The sequence below is a fragment of the Acromyrmex echinatior genome, chromosome 13, assembly GCF_024713525.1.
Source record: "Acromyrmex echinatior isolate Ae372 chromosome 13, ASM2471352v2, whole genome shotgun sequence".
Classification (NCBI taxonomy): Eukaryota; Metazoa; Arthropoda; class Insecta; order Hymenoptera; family Formicidae; genus Acromyrmex; species Acromyrmex echinatior.
The window spans coordinates 9,690,742-9,717,175 of NC_141864.1; the positions used below are offsets into that span (position 1 = coordinate 9,690,742).

The 26,434-nt window shown below is 33.2% G+C and overlaps 1 protein-coding gene and 1 long non-coding RNA gene across 8 annotated transcripts in view; one reads left to right on the forward strand and one right to left on the reverse strand.

Moving 5' to 3' along the window:
* Pde9 (phosphodiesterase 9) overlaps positions 1 to 26,434 on the forward strand; it is a 194,881-nt gene that overhangs the window by 55,310 nt on the left and 113,137 nt on the right. The gene's annotated exons all lie outside the window — the stretch shown is intronic.
* LOC147907622 (uncharacterized) lies at positions 1,222 to 23,032 on the reverse strand. Its single transcript, XR_015547141.1, has 3 exons — positions 10,567 to 23,032; positions 5,295 to 9,840; positions 1,222 to 4,570 (listed from the first exon to the last, which is right to left on the reverse strand). It is a non-coding gene; the product is annotated as an uncharacterized LOC147907622 (long non-coding RNA).

Consider the following 26,434-nt stretch of genomic DNA (forward strand, 5'->3'; position numbering starts at 1 on the left):
CGATACAGGATTCATAACGGCTGGTGTGTAAAGTATCTAGATACAATATATCTAGTATATATACTACAGGGAGATATACTGTTTCGGTATTAAACCATTGATCCGTTTTAATACATGAAATTAGAATTAGAGAATATATTAAATCCTCATATAACATTTATAATAAATATATTTATAATAAATAGTTCTCTTAACAGTTTACTTTTTAATTTGAAAGAAATGGTTGAAGTAATATATGAATCTGCTGTTGAATTACTCGAAATTATTAAGGTGTCATTACTAATTCAGTTCTGTAATATAATATTGTGAATTATCATTAGGAGTTGTCATATAATATTTTGTTGTTGTGAGTTTACGGTATTAATTTTTAATAGTTTCTATATCTCGTGTTGATTTATCACTGGTTTTATACAGCGAAGCACGCAGCGTCTTCGTCAATAAAATAAGTCATCGTGACTGGTATGGTAGCGAGACGAAAGCCGCATTAGTCGGTCGCATCTGTCAATAATTATTATCACGGGTGCGCAGTGCGTGCCGCGCGTTTCACAGACTGCCGCTGCATGCACGTTATCTGAGAAAACACGAGGCGAATGATATCAACGACCCGTACATACGACGCGATGGCGAGGAAACGAGAGAGAGAGGGGGGGGGGAGAGAGAGAGAATGTCTCAGAGAAGAAGACCGAGAGACGAGAAAGACAAAAGTTTCATGATACGAAACGTTTTCGGGAACTTACTTGGCTGTGATTGCTATGACATGCGTTTCGTTCGCGGATACAAGAGCAATCACAATGTCACGATAATTTATCGTAAAAGAGCATAAGTCATTATCGTGTTACCGGAATATACATATAGTAGTAATTTTAGATAAATTAACAACACTATGAGGAGAAATACCTATTGGACAACTTTAAAATCCGAAGCGCCACTACGGTCTGAGTATTAAGATGTTGAACTAATATATATATTTTCAAACAATTAAATTAATTTCAGAAATGATAATTACGTGCCGATATGGTTGTCGGCATTAAACGCAATTAATCTGAAATATTAATAATAGATCGTAGTGGCGCTTCGGATTTTAAAGTTATTTAACATAAACGATCTTGTTTCCTATCTTATTACCTATTAGATATTTTTTTATCTGATAATAATATTTAAGCATTGATTACACAGGTCTATAAAAAAAAAAGTACTCTGTGCTGAGGTAATAGAGATCCAGCTATTCTTATGTATTTTGAGTTGCTGAATACGAATTTGACATTAAAATAAGACCATCTAAGGTAAATTTTCAATCTAGAGCGAAAATTGATCCATTTTTTTCCATTTTTTATCCATTTTTTTCGCTCTAGAAAATTTGCTCTGAATGGTCCCATATTTTTATGTCAGATTCATTCAGCGATTCAAAATATATAAGAATAATTGGGTTTCCACAGGGTACTTTTTTTGTGGGCCTGTGTTTTTTTTGGATTACATATTGAATTCATGAATTAGTTTTGGGTTGACATCAAAAACATGGATAATAAAATCTTATTTTTTAACCAACTACAATCGAACCTTTGTTCAGAAAACTTCAGTTTTTGCGAACGATCGCATTACCTTTCCGAAGAATTACAACGAGTTCTAAATTGATCCTGTCGATAAGAGAAAGAGGCTGCAGTCACGCGAGCCAGCACTCATCCAGAATACTTTCTCGATTGGTTCGATATATTTTAACAATGACGACTCTCCTGTATAACTTTCACTTGAATCGCTTTGCATTTTGCCATTTCGAAAATGCCAACACTGTTGATTCACAACATTCATTATTTTACAATAACACTCATTATTTTAATGACAATAAAGAGTGAGGTATGTATATGTATATACACACACACACTATATATATATATGTGTGTATGATATTAGAGTAGTTCATTTCTCTAATTATACGACTGATATTAATTCTGCAGGAATAATGTATTTAACAATAGAACGTATAAAACGACTATTATTATGATTACAATATTATGATTACGTAGATACTTTATGTAATCCTTAAGATATGGAAGTATTTTATCTTGCTACGTAAAATGTTTCTAGTCCAGCATAATTTAAGAGTAAGTATTCGTGTAGATATCTCTACAGATATACAGATTAGAGTTATATTTACGAATAGCGGAATGTAACTCTGCAAGTTCATAAAATTCATTGCAAATTCTGAATTGAGTTTCCAGATAACGATAACTTCTTAACGCCTTTATATATTGATAGCTCATAATAATTTTCATTAATTCTTATAAAGATAGTTTGGCGCTGATTTGTATAAGCGACAATTGCGATAAAGGTAATAAACGTATTTACATGTATAACCTTGACTGAAGTCACGTCTTTGCATCTTCAGATTATTGGAGATTCTCGTTTACCAAAGCGACCATTAAATATTTCTCCGTTTGCGTGCGCATCTTTGCATAAACATCAATTATGTAATTAATACCAATAACGTTAAAGACATGTAATGAATATATATGAAACGGATGTACAATTCGTATAACTATGACGCGATAAGATCTTGAACTTTGCACTTCTTGAATCAAGCCCAGAACTTCAGACTGGATTTCTGTCTCCAATTCACATTTTTCTTATTGATTTCCCGTAAAATATATATCTTACGTTTATCGACAAATAAGAGAAAAAATGGTATTTTAATAACTTATGGGATCAATCTATCATCAATCTTCATAAATTATGAAGAATGAATTTTTCCACCGCTACAATAATATATTTATCATTGGTTTTTTATTAACGTTATAAAAGAGAATACAAACAATAACATTTATCATTACGTTGATAACAATATATTTCATCATGTCATGCCGATAATTGTTAATTATAATGTGTTTTAAAACAGTTTTTTTATTACAATGAAAAAATAATGGGCGTTAGAAATCAGCGTTGGATAGTATATTGCGCAATGTTAATTAATACCTATTAATATGTCACGAAATCAATTTTGTACGTTTCGGTTCACTATTTGAGCCATCCTCAGCAATAAAAAATTACCGCTCGTCACACTATAAAAATCGAACTGCGTTTACAATCGTAGTTCCGACTTCCAATAATGCAATCGCAGTGGAAATGTGGTGAGAGACAATCAACATAGTCTAATGTTGTGCCAACAAGTTGCTTAGCTGAGTGGAGATAGTGGAACTCAAGCTCATCTCCAACAACGATTGCATGCGGATTAAGTATCGTCAATCTATTACAACAAATTTAAAATATAACAATTTTTTTATTATTTCGTCGCAAAAATTAATTTTGTTAAATGAAGAATATCACAATGTCATAATTATTGAATTTACATTTTAGCAAAATGAAATATATATAAAATGCAAATTAACTACGTCACACACATACATATGATTTGAAAACAAAATATACCAGAAAATTATTTTACATATCTATTTTTTAAATTCGCTAGATATTGACAATATCATATTGCAGTAAAGGAAAATCAATGAGTTAAAAAAAAGAGTGTAAATTTCTACATACGCTAGCTAAATATTAATAATGGAGATTTAAGTATTATAATTAATTTTTGCTATAACATTGCGCAATTTGGCAGTAGTAAAATGATTTAAGAAATGTCGGTTTTATATTTAAATGTATATCGTACATATAATTATACATAATATATTGTATAATATAATATGTATATAAATATGTATTATATATAAAATATATATGTGTTGTATTTAAATAAATATAATATGTACATATTAATGTACAACAAAGGCGTTAAATGGAACAGCTTAATAGTAAAAAATTTTTTTTTTAAATTTATCATTTTATCCTGTAACATCAAATGATTTCATAGTTTTCTCGTAGACATTAAAATCATTGTTAAATTCTTCGCATCGATTTATCATTGTAAATATGCGATTGATTTTTTAAATTTACATTTCACAAAGTCAGTTTCGTAGTGTAAAATGTCATGAATAAATATTTATCCATGCCTTCTGCGAATGAATCTAGTAACAAACTAATTTACTTATATAACTTATACACACATATATAAATGTACATTTACATTGAAATTATCAGCTTAGTGTAATACAATCGAGTGACAACATCGTTGCACGAGTTATGATATCAGATATAATAACACGTGCTTCTACTTACAAACATTCTCGCGAATTATCGATTGGAAAAGAAATGTGAAAAAGTGAAAAGAAAATGATCATTGACAATTTGACACGATAATGAGTCGTCTACACTATGAACAGTAAAGTTCATCATTCAAATTTCAATTTCTTGCTAAATTATTCTTCGTTACGTCCTATTTTTTGTACTTTTGATAACTCGCTTCTCTCGCTTCTTGATGAGCTCTCATGTGATGATGCAAAGTTTCTAATAATATCATAACTCCGCAAACAGAGCACCTTACATATGTGCTTTGATTATTATCCCTGTTTCGGTCATTAGATTCATTATATCTGTTTTGGTTAGATGCATTATTTCTATTTTGGTTGCGTCTCCAAGGTGATTGAGAAGATCCATCGTCTGTGTTGTCCATGTTGTGGTGTGAATTCTAATCGGTAAAACAACTGATTAGATAAAAGTAGTCTTATGTAGTCTGCGATGGAGTAACTTGAAACTCCTTGTTATATATGAATATAAATGATATGAATATAAATGTTCGCGTCTTTGCCTTATTTTTGTATCAATGCAATATATATTCTGAGAAAGTAAAATAATTTGAAAATAATTTTTTGATATTTTTGGTATGCCATTATATAGTATAACATACATAATGATTTGTGTATATGTATGTAACTTAGGAACAAGAAAATATAATTTAAATCGGACTCTCAAACTTTATAATAATAAATAACAATAAAATTAAGGCTAATGAGAATCACCGTGAAAAAAGATGCGCATAAATTTATTTATATCTTTGCCCGCGGTGATTCTCATTAGCCTTAATTTTATTGTTATTTATTATTGTTAGGAATAAGATTCAAAATCTTAGAGATTTGCTAATTGATCGAAATTACTGTTTTATGAAATTAGATTCTAGCGCGATTATTTTAATATATTCATTTATATACATTCCTTTCTACTGTCTGAAAGTGAATCAGTATATTATTGTATTATTGAAAAACAGTAAATATTCGTTGATGATTAAATCTGCAGTTTCAAGTGTAGCATTGAAATCACTGATTCACTTTTAGAGAGTATTGGTAATCTTTTATAATTATTTTATATATATTTTATAATATATTATTTTTTAATAATATATTTCTATTACTTACACTTTTTTTCTTCTTTATATCTTGATTAATAATATTCGTTTACGTATTCTAAATATTAAAGATTTAAAAATAGCAAATGTTAATTGTTTAAAAGTAAAAAATGTTATTTATAATATCTTTTAGCACTTGTCTTTTTAACTTTTATGTTCTTTGCCACTATTTTGCCGGTGTTATTCGAATCGTGTCTCGATCTCAACTGTCAGAAATTATTCTGCCGACTTACTAGTATCCTTTAGACGGCAAGTAAATATCTTGGTAAACATACACAGCATACATTGAATTTGAATAGTTACACGTTTATAAAATTGTTTTGGTTATTATTATTGAAACTTATATTATACTGGATAATCTATTTTAATCTTAACGGGCAAACATATTTTGAAAATATGAAATTTTACCAAAAAACATTTCAAAATTTATATGATATATAAATATACATATAGAGAGGAATGCCATCATTGTATATATTAATGTACCATACAATTTTTATTTGGAAATTTGGATTTTTGTTTTTTAAAATTGCAAGTTTTCAAGATATAACTATTAAGCATTATCATTATGATATGAATTTAGACCGATGAGAATAAATCTAATTAAATGAGAGAACTCCTATTAAGACTAAAATGAATACTGGATAATTCACATTTCAGTCTTAATAGGATTTTATTATTAAAAATATATTTATATATTATATTTCGACAATCTGCGAATTGCAAATAATAATATTTACATTAAAGCAGATTTCAAAGGAAGGACTTAATTGCAAAAATCTTAAAATATAAGTCTCATAAATTATGCGAAATTGTCTTTCTTTTCTGTTCCAACGAATATGGTAAGTCCGGGTTAATCGATGTCGTCAACGACCATTAGTTGCGAGTTCGCGACATAAAGCGATCTGGCCGGATTCCAGGAGCGTTTCTGGCGGAGGCGCCGGTTTTATTGTCTCCCGATAGCTTTGCCCACACTTGATTCACACGCGGTACTTAATCGACGTACCTTGGACGTTGCTACGCTGTTTGTAATCATGTTCGGCAATGCAAGTCTGCGACTTTTTCACATATCTTTTGATTCGCTTTTTTAATTCTTTTTTTTTATTGTAGAAGAACAAGCGAATAAAAATAATTCGCAAGTACAAAATACAATTCGCAAGTACAATCTATATATTAAAATTACAAAATGGATATTATTTAATTTTTTCACGTTAATCTTGATAGTATTTTGATCTTCTTATCGCTTTACGTTACGAGTTAATTCGATGTGCTCTTTTAATACTTTTAAAGTGAATCTCACTTTGAAGAGTGAAATCTCTTTCATTCTTAAAGATTGAAAATTGATCCATTTTTTCCCATTTTTTATCCATTTTTTTCGCTCTAGAAAATTTGCTCTGAATGGTCCCGTATTTTTATGTCAGATTCATTCAGCGACTCAAAATACATAAGAATAATTGGGTTTCCACAGGATACTTTTTTTGTGGACCTGTGTTTTTTTTGGATTACATATTGAATTCATAAATTAGTTTTGGGTTGACATCAAAAACATGGATAATAAAATCTTATTTTTTAACCAACTACAATCGAACCTTTGTTCAGAAAACTTCAGTTTTTGCGAACGATCGCATTACCTTTCCGAAGAATTACAACGAGTTCTAAATTGATCCTGTCGATAAGAGAAAGAGGCTGCAGTCACGCGAGCCAGCATTCATCCAGAATACTTTCTCGATTGGTTCGATATATTTTAACAATGACGACTCTTTTGTATAACTTTCACTTGAATCGCTTTGCATTTTGCCATTTCGAAAATGCCAACACCGTTGATTCACAACATTCATTATTTTACAATAACACTCATTATTTTAATGACAATAAGGAGTGAGCTATGTATATGTATATACACACACACTATATATATATATGTGTGTGTATGATATTAGAGTAGTTCATTTCTCTAATTATACGACTGATATTAATTCTGCAGGAATAATGTATTTAACAATAGAACGTATAAAACGACTATTATTATGATTACAATATTATGATTACGTAGATACTTTATGTAATCCTTAAGATATGGAAGTATTTTATCTTGCTACGTAAAATGTTTCTAGTCCAGCATAATTTAAGAGTAAGTATTCGTGTGGATATCTCTACAGATATACAGATTAGAGTTATATTTACGAATAGCGGAATGTAACTCTGCAAGTTCATAAAATTCATCGCAAATTCTGAATTGAGTTTCCAGATAACGATAACTTCTTAACGTCTTTATATATTGATAGCTCATAATAATTTTCATTAATTCTTATAAAGATAGTTTGGCGCTGATTTGTATAAGCGACAATTGCGATAAAGGTAATAAACATATTTACATGTATAACCTTGACTGAAAGCCGCGTCTTTGCATCTTCAGATATTGGAGATTCTCGTTTACCAAAGCGACCATTAAATATTTCTCCGTTTGCGTGCGCATATTTGCATAAACATCAATTATGTAATTAATACCAATAACGTTAAAGACATGTAATAAATATACATGAAACGGATATACAATTCGTATAACTATGACGCGATAAGATCTTGAACTTTGCACTTCTTGAATCAAGATCAGAACTTCAGACTGGATTTCTGTCTCCAATTCACATTTTTCTTATTGATTTCCCATAAAATATATATCTTACGTTTATCGACAAATAAGAGAAAAAAATGGTATTTTAATAACTTATGGGATCAATCTATCATCAATCTTCATAAATTATGAAGAATGATTTTTTCCACCGCTACAATAATATATTTATCATTGGTTTTTTATTAACGCTATAAAAGAGAATACAAACAATAACATTTACGTTGATCATTACGTTGATAACAATATATTTCATCATGTCATGCCGATAATTGTTAATTATAATGTGTTTTAAAACAGTTTTTTTATTACAATGAAAAAATAATGGGCGTTAGAAGTCAGCGTTGGATAGTATATTGCGCAATGTTAATTAATACCTATTAATATGTCACGAAATCAATTTTGTACGTTTCGGTTCACTATTTGAGCCATCCTCAGCAATAAAAAATTACCGCTCGTCACACTATAAAAATCGAACTGCGTTTACAATCGTAGTTCCGACCTTCAATAATGCAATCGCAGTGGAAATGTGGTGAGAGACAATCAACATAGTCTAATGTTGTGCCAACAAGTTGCTTAGCTGAGTGGAGATAGTGGAACTCAAGCTCATCTCCAACAACGATTGCATGCGGATTAAGTATCGTCAATCTATTACAACAAATTTAAAATATAACAATTTTTTTATTATTTCGTCGCAAAAATTAATTTTGTTAAATGAAGAATATCTCAATGTCATAATTATTGAATTTACATTTTAGCAAAATGAAATATATATAAAATGCAAATTAACTACGTCACACACATACATATGATTTGAAAACAAAATATACCAGAAAATTATTTTACATATCTATTTTTTAAATTCTAGATATTGACAATATCATATTGCAGTAAAGGAAAATCAATGAGTTAAAAAAAAGAGTGTAAATTTCTACATACGCTAGCTAAATATTAATAATGGAGATTTAAGTATTATAATTAATTTTTGCTATAACATTGCGCAATTTGGCAGTAGTAAAATGATTTAAGAAATGTCGGTTTTATATTTAAATGTATATCGTACATATAATTATACATAATATATTGTATAATATAATATGTATATAAATATGTATTATATATAAAATATATATGTGTTGTATTTAAATAAATATAATATGTACATATTAATGTACAACAAAGGCGTTAAATGGAACAGCTTAATAGTAAAAAATTTTTTTTTTAAATTTATCATTTTATCCTGTAACATCAAATGATTTCATAGTTTTTTCGTAGACATTAAAATCATCGTTAAATTCTTCGCATCGATTTATCATTGTAAATATGCGATTGATTTTTTAAATTTACATTTCACAAAGTCAGTTTCGTAGTGTAAAATGTCATGAATAAATATTTATCCATGCCTTCTGCGAATGAATCTAGTAACAAACTAATTTACTTATATAACTTATAAACACATATATAAATGTACATTTACATTGAAATTATCAGCTTATCGTAATACAATCGAGTGATAACATCGTTGCACGAGTTATGATATCAGATATAATAACACGTGCTTCTACTTACAAACATTCTCGCGAATTATCGATTGGAAAAGAAATGTGAAAAAGTGAAAAGAAAATGATCATTGACAATTTGACACGATAATGAGTCGTCTACACTATGAACAGTAAAGTTCATCATTCAAATTTCAATTTCTTGCTAAATTATTCTTCGTTACGTCCTATTTTTTGGACTTTTGATAACTCGCTTCTCTCGCTTCTTGATGAGCTCTTGTGTGCTCTTGAAAAATATCTAATGATATCATTTTCCCGCAAACACCGCACCTTACAGATCTGCTTTGATTAGCAATATTTTTGTTTTGTCGATTCCAAGATGATTGAGAAGATCCACTGTCTGTGTTGTCCATGTTGTGGTTTGAATTCTAATCGGTAAAACAACTGATTAGATAAAAGTATTCTTATGTAGTCTGCGATGGAGTAACTTGAAACTTCTTGTTACATATGAATATAAATGATATGAATATAAATGTTCGCGTCTTTGCCTTATTTTTGTATCAATGCAATATATATTCTGAGAAAGTAAAATAATTTGAAAATAATTTTTTGATATTTTTGGTATGCCATTATATAGTATAACATACATAATGATTTGTGTATATGTATGTATAACTTAGGAACAAGAAAATATAATTTAAATCGGACTCTCAAACTTTATAATAATAAATAATAATAAAATTAAGGCTAATGAGAATCACCGTGAGAAAAGATGCGCATAAATTTATTTATATCTTTGCCCGCGGTGATTCTCATTAGCCTTAATTTTATTGTTATTTATTATTGTTAGGAATAAGATTCAAAATCTTAGAGATTTGCTAATTGATCGAAGTTACTGTTTTATGAAATTAGATTCTAGCGCGATTATTTTAATATATTCATTTATATACATTCCTTTCTACTGTCTGAAAGTGAATCAGTATATTATTGTATTATTGAAAAACAGTAAATATTCGTTGATGATTAAATCTGCAGTTTCAAGTGTAGCATTGAAATCACTGATTCATTTTTAGAGAGTATTGGTAATCTTTTATAATTATTTTATATATATTTTATAATATATTATTTTTTAATAATATATTTCTATTACTTACACTTTTTTTCTTCTTTATATCTTGATTAATAATATTCGTTTACGTATTCTAAATATTAAAGATTTAAAAATAGCAAATGTTAATTGTTTAAAAGTAAAAATGTTATTTATAATATCTTTTAGCACTTGTCTTTTTAACTTTTATGTTCTTTGCCACTATTTTGCCGGTGTTATTCGAATCGTGTCTCGATCTCAACTGCCAGAAATTGTTCTGCCGACTTACTAGTATCCTTTAGACGGCAAGTAAATATCTTGGTAAACATACACAGCATACATTGAATTTGAATATTTACACGTTTATAAAATTGTTTTGGTTATTATTATTGAAACTTATATTATACTGGATAATCTATTTTAATCTTAACGGGCAAACATATTTTGAAAATATGAAATTTTACCAAAAAACATTTCAAAATTTATATGATATATAAATATACATATAGAGAGGAATGCCATCATTGTATATGAATGTACCATACAATTTTTATTTGGAAATTTGGATTTTTGTTTTTTAAAATTGCAAGTTTTCAAGATATGACTATTAAGCATTATCATTATGATATGAATTTAGACCGATGAGAATAAATCTAATTAAATGAGAGAAATCCTATTAAGACTAAAATGTGAATACTGGATAATTCACATTTCAGTCTTAATAGGATTTTATTATTAAAAATATATTTATATATTATATTTCGACAATCTGCGAATTGCAAATAATGATATTTACATTAAAGCAGATTGAATTTCAAAGGAAGGACTTAATTGCAAAAATCTTAAAATATAAGTCTTATAAATTATGCGAAATTGTCTTTGTTTTCTGTTCCAACGAATATGGTAAGTCCGGGTTAATCGATGTCGTCAACGACCATTAGTTGCGAGTTCGCGACATAAAGCGATCTGGTCGGATTCCAGGAGCGTTTCTGGCGGAGGCGCCAGTTTTATTGTCTCCCGATAGCTTTGCCCACGCTTGATTCACACGCGGTACTTAATCGACGTACCTTGGCCGTTGCTACGCTGTTTGTAATCATGTTCGGCAATGCAAGTCTGCGACTTTTTCACATATCTTTTGATTCGCTTTTTTAATCCTTTTTTTTTATTGTAGAAGAACAAGCGAATAAAAATAATTCGCAAGTACAAAATATAATTCGCAAGTACAATCTATATATTAAAATTACAAAATGGATATTATTTAATTTTTTCACGTTAATCTTGATAGTATTTTGATGTTCTTATCGCTTTACGAGTTAATTCGATGTGCTCTTTTAATACTTTTAAAGTGAATCTCACTTTGAAGAGTGAAATCTCTCTCATTCTTAAAGATTGAAAATTGATCCATTCTTTTTTAAGACTGGCTCAATTTTTACTCTTTAAAGAGAGATTCCATTTCAAAGAATTTAGAGCGTATATATGGAATTTATAAACTCAAGATTTTTTATTCTAATATGGTAATCGAGGGGCAAAATGAAACAACAAAATATCGACGTTGATCTTTGGGCGAGTTATACACGCGATGTTAAGCAGATCTCCACTCTTCGCTTAGATAAACGCGGACACAGCGTCGATAATTTCTGTCCCGGAGCGGTGGCCAATTACGAATTATGCACGCGTGCGAAACTATCGCGGAAGCCCGGCTATCGAACGGCTGAATCGAGCAGGAAAGAACCGGCCGGAGGGATTCTAGACTCCGGTAACTGGCAGGTACGGGAACGAAATTGACGTTGTTTAAAGATATAATGCAAACGCGCGCGAGCTCGCTACTATTATCGAATGAGCCTCAGCCATTGCATGCGATCGGCAGGGCGACCGCAAAATGCACGCGCGGAGAGCTTTTACGCCTCGTGTTTTTAAGTGCACGATTTTTGCAGCTCGTCAGTCGCATGTAATCGTTGCCGCGAGGTCGGTCGCGTTTACGATAAACGTTATGTCGCACACGCCTTGAGTCACGTGCATTTTTGTTTGTCGGCGTATTTCGCTGTTAATGAAACACGTAAGCATAATATACAATTAGGAGGAATTTGAGAGTTATGTCACTTAATTTAATAACGGTTTTAACACGCCATTATTAAATGTGTGGCACATTTATGGTTTTTAAATCATTTCTATATGACACACAATCGTTTGAAATCAAAGTGACAAAGATTTTCAATGCTAAATTGTTGATCGAAAACAGCAGCGATATAATTACATAAAAATATAAATATTATCGCAGTAATTTAATAATATTTCGGTAACAAGATATTAATTTAAAAAACCAGATTTGATGATATGTATATAACGGAGTAATTGTATTTTAATCAAACATTGCATTTTATTTTGAAAGCAAAAAAAAAATGAAAGATGAATTTTATCTATTAAAAAAAAAAGATGCCAAAATCGCTCGTGTTAATGATATTGAGCATGCAAAGGTCTCTTTAGGATTAAATTATTTTTCTTCATGTCGACTGACGGAATAATTCTTGTTCTGCCAACTATTTGCTATTTCCCATCGCGAATGTACTAACTCGCCCGGGTTGGACTGTTGCACGCGATATCATCGGTCACTCTGTATAACACGCGAGTGAAAAGCATGCAGTGAGCACCGATCGGGTCGAACGAGAGTTGAAGCCTCGTAACCAACCATGGTGCTTCGCAACGAGCACCTACGCCTACGCGACATACTCAGGGTACGTGCCTGTGCCCTACACCACGTTTATACTCCATCCTTATCGGTTATGACGAGGTATTTAAGGGACTCTTAAATGCAGTTTCGTAAAGGATAAAAACGTGCACCCGACACACCGTCTAGCCGAGCACGTCTTTGACTACTGCGTGTTTCGATTCATTTTTTGGACACGCAAGAGAGAAAGCTGTACGGAGAAGTGATGCTCATTAAATTCTCTCCGATTCGTTAAAATTATATTAACTCGTTCGAAAATGAATGTAATAAATTCAAACTAATTTAAATTTATATGAAATATAAATTTTTAGCTTTTTCAAATGTATTAAGTATATGTGATTTATACGTTACTCGTTAATTTTTCATAAATAATAACAACAGATAAATCATGATAATTTAATAATAATAATCTGATAATTTATAATTAATTTATAATTAAAGTCTCAATAATTCCTCTATTTTTCATATCAAGATGTAGCTCACCTATGGAAGGTGACCCACCAATTACTCAAGATGGGTGATAAGAGAGATTATAGTTTAATCATTAAAACCTGATTAGAAACGTGTTGTAAAAATCTGATAGATACTTAATCGATTACTCGACGAAGTGTTCTCATGTAAAGTATAAGATTCGTACATCTACTTGGAAAATACAATTATTTTGCAAAATAAAATCGTGCAGATATTTCAGTTTTGATTTATGAATACATGTTATCGTGAATTTCCATCAAGTTTTCTCCAAAAGGCGCGTAAACAAGCTTCTTGCGCTGATCCCTATTATGAATGTTATCGTGTACTGTGCGGCTCATGAATTTTAAACGGTATTATATGTGAAAAGTACGTTTCTTTCTCTCTCTCTCTCTCTCTCTCACTTTTCTTTCGTTTTATCTCTCTCTATTTATTTCTATTTATTTCTCTCTCGATGAATTTGCCTTGCTTCGCTTCATCTATGAGCTTGTAAGCGTAGTACTTCGCCATAAGATAGTGTATTCGCTTGAAAGTCAAAACCGGGTTTACCGCAAGATAAAGAGCTGTTGCATCATATATACGGTGTCTCGTATCTAATAAGACAGGCGATAATGGAATCAAATAGTTGTCGTCATCGTTGATATATGATATTTATATCATTATATTTGGATGAACTTTATGAGCTTGAAATTTTCTCAGAGAGATTCGATCAAATTTTTATTATTTTTAGATTTTAATTAATTATAAATATTTAAAATATGTAATTAATATTTAATCGCGAATCGCGAAGTTTTCAGAAGTGCAATTAGAATTAACCCAATTTAATATTTACTGTTGTTTGTATTTTAAATTTTATTTGAAGCTTTAATTAGTAATATTTTCAACATATGCATCAGATGTCTTCAATTAAAATTGGTAATTTATTTTTATATCAGATATCATTCTTTTATATCAGATACCTTATATCAAATTAAAATGCAAAGAATATTATTACTATGGTTTCTTTAATTAACTGGAAGTCAAGCTCTTCAGAGAAAATTTAATTAATGCCGCTAGTTTTATGCTTTTCTAATTTTCTATATTGATTATCCTAGATACCTAATTATTTATTTCCTCCTATTGTAACTAATAGTTACTCATGTAACATTTATTTTGAATCGCTTATAATTCGAGGAGGAAATCTTTCTCGAACGTTTGCTAGATTACTTTTATCAGGATACCTTTTTCTTTTAAATTCTCCTCAGAATCCCGTAGTTCGTAGATGCAGTTTTCCAACACGTTAAAAGCCATCCAATTTGTGAGCAATGCGATTTTGCGGTCGGTTTCTTCGAGGTCGCGAGTGCGCTTTAAGGCCATAAGTCGGTGTGGCCGGCACGGCAGGTCAATAAGCCTCACTCTCAGCCAGATAAAACGCCCTTTTCTCTCGCTCTCGCGTGCTCTGCTCTTGGCTCTGCGAAACGCCGCAGTGCGATTTTAATCCTAGAAATATGCCGGGATGTCTCTCTCGCGCGCTACGATTTCTTACTGCGACTTTTAATCATAGCAGTAAAGTTATTTCGATCTTACTTATTATATACATTCAGAGTTATATCGATGACTTACATTTCTGACATACATAAGTAACATTCCTTTTGCATTAAGCAATTTTAAAGATTTTACGTTTACAGCTTCTTATATATCCGGGAAAAGATAGATTTAGGTGATTCAGCAAAGCTACAGCTTGCTGCGCGAATTCAACATTTATAACTAAGATTTTATGGTTCAACAAAGAAATTACGTGCAAGCAATTATTATTATGCTAATTCAGTTAATTCTTTGCGACAATGAAAATTGCTAATGTAACAAGTTTTCTTTATTACAGCGCAGCTAAATTTAGTCAGCACGTTTTGTTAAAAATTTTAATCTCTGTATTGAATTGATTTTCAGAAAGTTATCTTTGCTGTATTAACAAATTTGCTGTGCTATTGCAACAAATATAATTATCTGTAATCGCTAATTTTCTTCAGCTGTACGACTTTGCTATTTTAACACAAGAAACTAGCTGTCCATATATCACGGCTGTATAGATTTGCTGAATCAGTGAAGTTTTTAGTTTATTTTAATAAATCCTATCTTTTTCCACATCAGATTTTCTTTTCCAATTTATAGTAACGAGTGCAGATTTGTAACCATGAATGACGAGCTAAAGTCGTAAATCGCGACCAGATGATTAGTCCATTGGGGAGAACGTATTGCGCGAAACGGACCTTATCGACGTGGAACGAAGGGCGTTGTAAACTTCTCCTGGATCTCTTGGCGGCCCAGCTCATCTCCTCTGAGTCTCCCGCAGCCTCCCGTTCCATCCGCTCGCCTCTCAGTCGATCGTCCTCATCCATCCTCCTTCGCCAACTTGTCCCTTCCCACCCTTCGATCTTACGGCGTGTTTGTGTCACCTACACGAGGATAGTCTCCTTGTTCGCAGGCACGATCCAAGTCGGTTCAGTCAGAGCTGAAGCCTGCAAGCAGGTGCGTTGGATGGATGCATTCTGTGCATTCCACTGGACTCCTCGTCCTCATCCAGCATCACACGTCGGTCTCTGCTCCACCTCCTGCACGTGCATGTCCTTCCTTCGATTTTCTTTCTCTCTCTCTCTCTCTCTCTCTCTCTCTCTCTCTCCTCTCTCATTCTCTCCTCGTTCTCCGTGTGTATGTACCTGGTCCTATCCTTCCTCTTTTACTCTTGCCTCTTTCTCTTATTTCGGAGTACGTTGCAATCGGGCTTTTTCCATGAAGACCTACGGTTTCCTCTCCGAAGAATCATCATCGGCAATCGTTCTCCCCAATGTCGCTGATCGCAATCTCGCGAGTGAAACGCGACACCGAATGATTTCTTAAATCACGTTGTCTCCGTGCTCGTCACACGCTTCTTGCGCTCGATAACGCGTGCTCGTGACGTGTGTTATCTATTTTTAAAAGACGCCAATAGATAGTAGTACATTTTCCGTTCGGATATCGTTTTGAGGAGCGAATAAGTGCGAAGATATTGTCATATTTGCAGCATCTTCAAGTTTATCGATTCTGATATTACGATTTAATGCGAACTGGTATTTGAAACTGATATGTTATCTATGGGATATCTTTATTAAACAGACTGCTTGAAGTAATGTAACGATAGACCATGCGAGATAAGCAAGATTTGCAAGATAAGAAATAAATTACTATGACATCGCAATTTAATGACATACTTGAAAAAAATAACTAAAAATTATATTTTCTAAGAATGTAACAGTATTGTTTTAAAATTGCAACTATTTGTTCCGGTTTCGTAACAAACAATAGTATTGAAAGCAAAGCATTTTTATAAAATTTGTAAAACGTTCAAATATTTAGAAACACTTCCGAACTTTTAAATTGTCATTTAAAATTCAATATCGAATCTTTTTTATTTCGCGACGAAAAAAGGAATCTGCTGTTTTCCACGATCAAAAATAATTTCTCATTGTTTTTTTTAATAGATTCATTCTCTCATTGAGAGAAATATAGAGGTTGAAACCAGAAGATTTTGATTATATCAATTAAAATTCTGCAGATTATCTCGACTAGAATTCTAGCTGGGAAATTCTCCATTTTTAATCGGAATTCCAATTATCAATCAGATATTTTTTCACTAATTTGAAATATGGCAAACGTTTTGCAAAAAGTAAAGTACTGAATCATTTCACTTTTTGACGTGATACGTTTAACAATATTTAAGTAAAAGACATTCGCACGCGCTTTCTATACAGAATCGAATACTTCCAAAATACATTTCGTATGCGAATGACTCAACAATAGGAAATTAGTATTTTCCACCTGCTCGTAATAGAAAGTAACTCGTTCCATGCCAGTCACGCGTTTTAATAACAATTAACCGAATGTCAGATCCGGGTCTGAAGACGAGGACATTTGCATGTATAGAAGCACACAGGAATTACTCGCTCGGGGCGCTGTATTTGTTCGGGACTGCCCGGTTGGATCGTCCGCAAACTCGTCGCCGTACGTTTCTAGAGCAAACGTGAAGCAGTAGCCCGAGGCTGCTCGCATGGTGACCAAACATGGCTTAGACGGGTTCTGTCGCTACGAGCGACAGCGAACAACGTTCCACAGTCGCGGATTCTCGCGATCCGACCATCCGACGCTCCACAGTAAACGCAGTTGAGCTTCTCCGAGATTCCCGTTGGAGTTAGAACCAGTTTTATCGAATACGTCAGAATTTTCTGATAAAATCAATTTCATCAATTTTATCAAGGCGATAAAATCCAATTTTTGCGGATGAAAATTGTGATATCAAATATTTTTTGAAAAGGCACGGAAAGGATGGTTTTGAACATCTAACTGAATCTAAAAATTCAGTTAGATACCGATCTGAAAATAATTTTGTTTGGATTATCGAAATAAATATATAAAACGCTCAATCTGATTGTTAGAATGTCAACATTTTTTGCAATATTCCTCATCGTATTTGAGATTCCTACATATTCATTTTAATGATATAACAAAATTTATTTTCAGATTTGTATCTATCATAGCTTAATTTATTTCCATACGTAAATCTGGAGGACCACTTATTTGATCGAGTAACTCCTTCACGCAAATTTGAAAGGAACGTATAATTTAATTAAAATTGCGTGACAGAAAAATAAATGTCATACATCTCTACATATATTAAATCGCTTTAGTTCTTTCATTTCTATGTAGAACTTCGTTCCGAGTCTTATCATCTTGACGTGGACGTGGCTTTCACGTCGGGAGCTTCGCAATTGTTCGAAGATGCTCGTTAGCGTCGGATTCTAATTACCGTAAATCCAATCTCGCTTCCTTTTCCGAGCACCGAGTTATCCAGTAAAAGGAAGAAAAGAATCCGCGATAGGGCCTTTGCCCTTCGAAGCGTAGCTTGTCGCGGTCTTATCTAGCGACGCGTCGCGCTCGACCCTCGTGAACATCACGTTGTGGTGCATCGTCGCGTAATTATAGTCGACGGCAGTAATTGCTCTCAGAAACTGGGAAGCAGTTTGAGTTGTACGTATCAACGGGGCAGGAGTAAACTCGGCAAACTTGCTCGCTCGGCTTTCCGCGAATAATCGAGTTCGCGCGTGTGTAACGTAGTGGAGACGACGTACGACCGATGCGTGCATTTCCATAACGCATTGCCGAAAGCATTCCTACCACGAGAGCGCATGTCATGAGATACGCACGCGTTTCACGCCGAACCTCTAATGGAAAACCGATAAGCCGCACGGTTGCCTACGCGCCCGGTTAATTAATTTCGCGTTTTTCGCCATTAGATTTTAATTGTCGCGTAATATCCTTTTCGGTATACAAACGCTATTATCATCACGTCGGATCAATGCGACGTGCAGAATATGATCGTCGATGTTGATCAACACGGTGGAAATATAAAACTACGGGAATTTGAAAAGTAATACTGTTACTATTTCATCATTAACAATTGAACTTTCGGTTTTCCATAACACAGAATTTATTTCGATTGCAATTCAATACACATTACATTTTGTTTTCTTTGCGAAACGTGAAAAGTCTCATTATATTAATCATGCATTAATCTCTTGAACACAATTGACTAACAAGAAGAGACAATCTAACACAAATGACACAATTATGAGAAAATTTTACAAATCACGTCGCAATCACACATTTTATTATACGTTCTATTCTACGTACGTATATTGTGTTTTATTTGCCCTACTTGAATTTTAACGTTGTATCGCTTTTTTTTTCTCTGGCATGTCCCAATTTGTGACATTTCTTCATTTAGTTGTGAAACGCGAAACCAACGGGTACAAATTTATGTCGCGACGTCACGATACTATGACGAGTTGTACAATAGAAAGTTTTCAGCGCCACTTGCTCACCTATATACGATAGGCATGATGGATACATGTATGTGCAATAAACGTAGCGTAATGCGCGTAATATACGTGTGTAACACACGCGATAAATACACGTAATACGCACGTAATATATGCGCGTATAATAGACGTACCTATATATATATATAATATGCGATAAATAATATCCGTGGCATAGGGTGTATATAATGTTCGCGTATAATGAGCGTGATATGATATATGCGTGAATATGTGTGCATGATAGATTCACGACACGCGGTATATACATATACATCAAGTCGTTCGCAGTCCTAAGAATAGAGCCCTTCGATTTTCTTTAGCTATTCCAGCATACCTTCGTACGGCCGTATTATACGGGGTGTCTCTTGAATGTAACGAAGAGCGTAGTTGGCGCGGTGGCTTCGTGACGACGGGACATTAGACGTGAGCAATTTCCAGTCATAAATTGAGAGAAACAGTTTCGGAGTTTCCGAAACTATTAAAACCTTCCGCGTATTTAGTTTCACATGGTCTAACACGATTCAATTGTTTCGCTGAAATGTTAACCAATTTTTCGCGTTTCAAGATCGTAAATTTTGATTGGAAATTTCCATGCGATTTTCTTGAGTTTGTGTCAAGGATTAAAAGGAAACTGCTTGATAGGGAGACGCGATAAAGGTCTAAAATAACAAGACGAGGGAGCGACGATAGGACGTCGGTACGATGGACGATGGAGATAGATATTCTCTCTACTTAGACTCAAGGACAGATCCGAAGAATTCTCAAGGTCTTCATCGTGGAAAAAACAATGAAAAATGGAATACTACTCGAAATTTAAAGTTGCAAAGCTGCTAGTATCCAAGAAGTACGCGAACATTATTTTTGCTAGATATATCTCACAGTTATCAGTTTCTTCATAGAGATAAATGACCTCAAATGTCAAGAAAATAGAACACTCAATTATTAATCAAGTTATCTGTTTTTGTTTAGAATTTTAAACATTCGCTATCACAGCAAAGTGATTTCAATTCTTAAACATGTATTTTGTGTACATGTACTTCATATATAGTCATTCCTCAAAGTAATTGCATCTCACGGTATGTAATTATACTCTCTCGATAATATCTTAACGTAATTTATAACCCAGTCAACGAGAGACCGCTGTTTCATTATCTTTCTCGCGTTATATAAAATGAGTTCCCTATTTGAAAACAAATTTAAGTTGTTTATACATAACAAAAGGAATATCTACGTATTTAATCCACAGATAATGATCGAACGATCGAAGTAAGAATCGAAATATGTGTGTTTAGCTGACTATTAATAACACTTAATCTTCTTTGGAAAAAATGAGATTGATCCCATTTTTCGAATGGTCCATAATATGTCTCGGAGCCCATCTGTGAGTAGTTAATTAGGTCTGCATTAGGTCGACATTTATTCGAGTCCATCTCTGGCGACTCTGGAATTTGTTATGTTGGTCCTTTCCCTCTGTATCCTTGCTTTTTTCCATTCTTTCTTTCATTCCCTTTCTCCCGTCTTTATCTGGCTATTTGCGAAAATTGCTCGGAGATACGAGGGAGTTGTAATGATCATGACATGCAATCACGCGACCTCTTTTGGTGTCACTCACTGTATGTCAGTTTCTTCGTGTGTTTAATAGGTATCGTAATAATCATCTTTTTATGAGATATAATACGTGATCATTACATGTCTTTATACAAGTACTTACTTTTTTCTCGAAAATTATCCAAAGATCTTTCACGGATTTTATTGAAGTCGAGTTCATACATTTTTCTTGTTTCAATAACATTCATGTGATATGAAAACTAAATGGAAAGAACGGTTTTACTGAAGTATTTCAAAATTTATATAGAAATCTGGATAGCATTTTGTGTGTGTGTGTGTGTGTGTGTGTGTTGGACAATTAAAATAATTATGTAGGAAGCTCAGTAGAATGCCAAAACTTTTAGCAATATTACTCAGCATGCTTGAGATTTCTACGTAATTACATTGATGGTCCAGCAAAATTATAATTATTATTTTCAGGTCTGTGTATACTTTTTAATTTTTAGATACTTTAACAAAATTATTCATAATAGGGGAAAGGTAGGCCTAGTTTCGTAAGTTGTTCTACTTCACACGGTGTTTTTTTATCAAGACAAAAAACCGGAATAGTAATTTTTACGAATACTAAACGCCCGCAGCCGCACAGTAAATAGCTCGTGACAACTGATAAGGATGTTTCGCCTCAAGTACCAAAACTTGGAGAAATCTCGATAAAATGTAACGCCCACCTGAGCGTAGCATACATCTAGAAGCGAGTATACGATCGACAATGATCCCACTTGTTGCGATGGAAAATTAGTTCTGCCTTACCCTTCTCTGTATATATGTCGGAAAATTCAATGGAATGGAAGGGAATTAAATTTAGATAACATTCTTTTTATTCAGGAGGGCTCTCCATATCCGAAAATTCAACAAAGTGCTTATTGTGTTCTTAATTCTTCTTCTTATGGCGAGCAGTGATAAGACTTTGTTTTCTCTATAAAAAAATTTCCAAAGTGAAGTAATGACTATACGACATTTGTTAGTCGATTATTGTTATCTTTCTCTACTTCTTTTTAAATCGCGACTAAATAGTGTAGAATGATGTGAGAGGATCTAATGATTATACATTGGAGCTCAGTATGTGAACTGGATCATATTATCAGGGTTGCCACAAAACTAGAAATCAGGGAAATTGAAAACGATCAAGGAAAAGTTAGAATTTTGCAAAATTTTCTAAAATATTAAAATTCTTGGCTTTAAAGAAGTTTAATATTCATATGAAATGTTAGGATGAGGAATTTGTGGCGATTCTGAATATGCTATTTGGAGTACTCGGCAAATTCTTATGGCTACGTTTGGACAGTTCATGCGAAACAGTTCATGTAGAGAAACGGCATGCGAGTCGCTTAGGCTGATCGCTTAGGGTTATTGCTTAGATAATACGCTCGCGCGCATAACATGGTCGCCGCGCTTAATCGTGGTCATTGAGGCATTGTTTGCGGATAGCTACTATCGTCATGCCTGACGGTGTCGCCTTGCGTCCATCGTGCCTACGGCCATTTTGCATTCGATAACGATACCTCGAGCAAGCTCAAAGCGGACCTGAATTTACGGAGCGCGTGCGATAACGGTGGACGTTTTTATGGCCCGCATGTATACGTAAAAAAAAAAAAGAGAAAAATTGCACCACTAAACCGGGGAAGAAAAACGGGGGACTTATAACATCGCCCTCGCGATCACGCTTGTTATTTGCTCATTTTTTTACATGCGGCACACTCGCGCATTTCTGAAATTCTTGAATATTGTGTGAACATTAGATGGTTATTGCGATCTTAATGTTCAGCTATAACTGTGCCGAGTTGTATCAAACGTGAAATGGATATGAAAAGAATAACATTTAATATTAAATATATGATAGTGTATTTATGTATTTATTTATATATACATATTTATAAACATATTTATTACCGCAAAGTGATGTATTTATAAACACCTCTCTCTCGAGGGGGCTAAAACAATCTTTCCTACAAGATTGCTTTTAAATCAACCGAAGACAGATTACGACGGCAGGTCGGGTAACGGATTGTTTCATAGTTCGATCGTTGTATAAATATCTGAGATTTATTATAAAACTCCGTTCTACAAATAGTAAATACGAATAGTAAATCCGGAAATATACGAGCGCGTGTGTCGATCTTCTCGAGAGAATGGGTGAAATCAGGGCGGGAACTGACCTAAGATCCGGTGAGTCGATGAGGAGGGCCGAGTGCGGTTCGAGTTATTGATCATCCCTGCATCCGATGCACCTCATGCACCCCTGCTTTGCTGCAGGTGAACCCGACTAGCCGCATGCACCCTGCATTATCCAGCGCGGCGCGGCATTGCAACCACGGATTTTTCGTCGGTGCGAACACGGAAATACGAATCCCTCGCGATCTTTACGACCCGCTTTATAGCTCCTACTTTCTCGTTACCCTACTGCTCCTGGCAATTTTTATTTTTCCCCTCGGCCGTTTTTATCTGCCATGGAAATAGAAGATGCGAGCACGCTCCCCCTCGTGCAGGAACTGCGTTGAACGAGGTGTGAAATCTTCCACGTATAACATTTCGTGACGAATGTAGGGTAAAATGTAAATTCCATCTATGTAGGATAAAGTATATGCTATATTTAAATTGCTCTCACGATATAATGTGTAATTTATATAAATATAAGAACATAAAACCTAGTAAGGAAAATTATATGTATATATAACTGTTGTATGCAGAAAATCGCTTAATTATGAAAATTAATTCAATTAATATCAAATTTTACTGATACATCATTACTGATAACGAGCTCTTGTACGTTTCTGTATCTTCACGATGACACTTGATGTCATGTGAAAGAGTATTTTACTCTTCCGTCTGACTCTTTCTCGCTCGTCCTTTCTCTCGTAAGCGTCCAGTCGATTTGCTTGTGTTTTGACGCGTGTACGACAGGCTGTATACGAAAAATGAAAAATGTAAAAGCCGTGGATACGAACGATAAACCGTGTTCGCCATGTCTGCAATAAGCTACGTTTCGAAACCTTGATATTTACCTTATTATTTAGTAATACAGTTCCGGCTTCTGTAAAATTATGTAATGCGAACTCGCTACGATGCGGGTGCACGTGTATTTATGTAGAAGTGAAATCAATTGAAATTCTACTCCTAATGAAAAATAATTTAATTTCTTTCTCTTTAAATTTGATAAATTATAATTTAATAAATCGACAATAGGAAAGTAGGAAAATATAATTTGCTCAATTCTATAATTTTAATAGTTCATTTTAATAGTTTTATTAAAATAAATTTTTATTAAAACAAAGTTTCAATATGAGTTTATTACATCTAAGGGCACGTTTAGATGCCCTTAATTTAATTATATCTTTCTGAAGAATGAAGAAATGTTATAATATTATTTTTCAATCATCTGATTATAAATCAGAACTGGATTATCTGATTACTTACGGAAGCTTACGGTTATTCCGTAATACGACTACATCACTTTTATAATATTTCTCTTTTGTTACTAATTTAATAATACACATTTCCGTTACTAAAGTTAGTATTAATTTATTATAAATTACGTTCTTTCCCTCTCTTTAATTAAAATAGTACGCTTTGGAATAAAATTAACAGCCTGAGACCTTTAATTGACGTAGCATACGTACGTGACGGAAATTGTATCTCATTCGGCGAAAGACTCAATTACCCAACAGTAGCAGCTGTTAAGTTCGTTCACTGCTCCATTTATTCTACTATTTCTACGCAGAGCGGTGTCAATGCGCGCGACGTCTCGTTTGAATTTTCTAAATGCTTTCCAGCGCACGTGACATTTCTGCGGAAATGAACGGCATCGCGGAAAAGCGCCTGGCGCGTGGCTTTCGGACTCGCGCGAAATTCACCGAGCGTATTGATCCAACTCGCACGCGATGGACACGCCGTATACATTCCGGCGGTTATGCGGCTCTCATCGATCCGTTGTCTTTCTCCCCGGGTTTCCCGGTCGCTGCTTTCCCGCCTTTTCGTGCTGCTTTTCCATCTCGTGCCGCAGCAGTTAAGGCGCTTAATGAACAAAATGATCATTTGAAATTTGTTTTTCCGCGGAATGATAAGCAGCGGCGCCGCGCTCGTTGGTCTCCTCTTTTTCTCCTTCAATTCCGTGATATCACAATTATAGCGATATCGCTCTCGTTTGCTCCAAGTTCGCCGATCGCTGGGTCGTATTTGCGCCAACGGCGCAATCTTATTGCATATTTCGGACTCGTGCTAATGACTGTGACCTGCAAACTGTTGTAACAAGTGGATTTCGACCTCACAAACCGGAATTTTTCGAATTATAAAATTACTTATTAAACTTTTTTATCCGATTATCGGAAGAAGTGTAACTAAAATTTCGATAAAAAATTTGATGGAATTTGATTATGAAACAACGAGATTAAATCTTTTTTACATGAAACGCCTTGACATTGAGTACATTGTATATTTAATTTATTATTTTATATATTGTTTTTAATATCCATTATTCTTTTGATTATTGAAAATAGTTTTATACTTAGAGATGCAATTTTTATGTTTTAATACTGTTTCTGTTTACAATGGAGAAAAAGCGTAAATGTAGTTTTATATTGTCACGAGCATTAAGAAGATATTTTATATACATGTTGCTATCGAGTCATCCGTGAAAATGGCAATAGGTAAACTGTATAAGTACTGTATAAGTACTGTAAATGTAGGTGACTTAGGACAATGCAGGTAACTTGGGACAGCATGTATTTTTTGTTAAATTTAATTGTAATATCTAACCAGGAGTCTCTAAAGAAAGTTTAAATTTTCTTTGTGTGATTAATGGCTGGATACTATAATTGAATTTAACAAAAGTACATGCTGTCTCAAGTCACCTTTGCGCTACATATATGAGTTGAGATTAAGTTAAAAATATAACTCAAACAAAAGTATATATTACGAGTATTGATAATCTTTTAATTTATTATTTTAAAATATTATTGATAAAAAAGCTTTTGTTCGATATCTCGATGTCATCACATATTTTTCTCAAACAATAAAACAGAAGATAGAAATATCTGAATAATAGAATAGAAATTAATTAAATTATTTATGAATGATAAACTAGAGAGTATGCAATGGGGGAATCATAGTTCGAATTACAAACAAAATTTACGGATTTGTTTGCGCAGGTATTCTCTAAACAAGCAGATTAATTGCGAATGTGAATATTGAAATTCAAATTGTGCATAGGAAAACCAAGTGTATATATGGGGAAATGCGTTCGGTAAGTT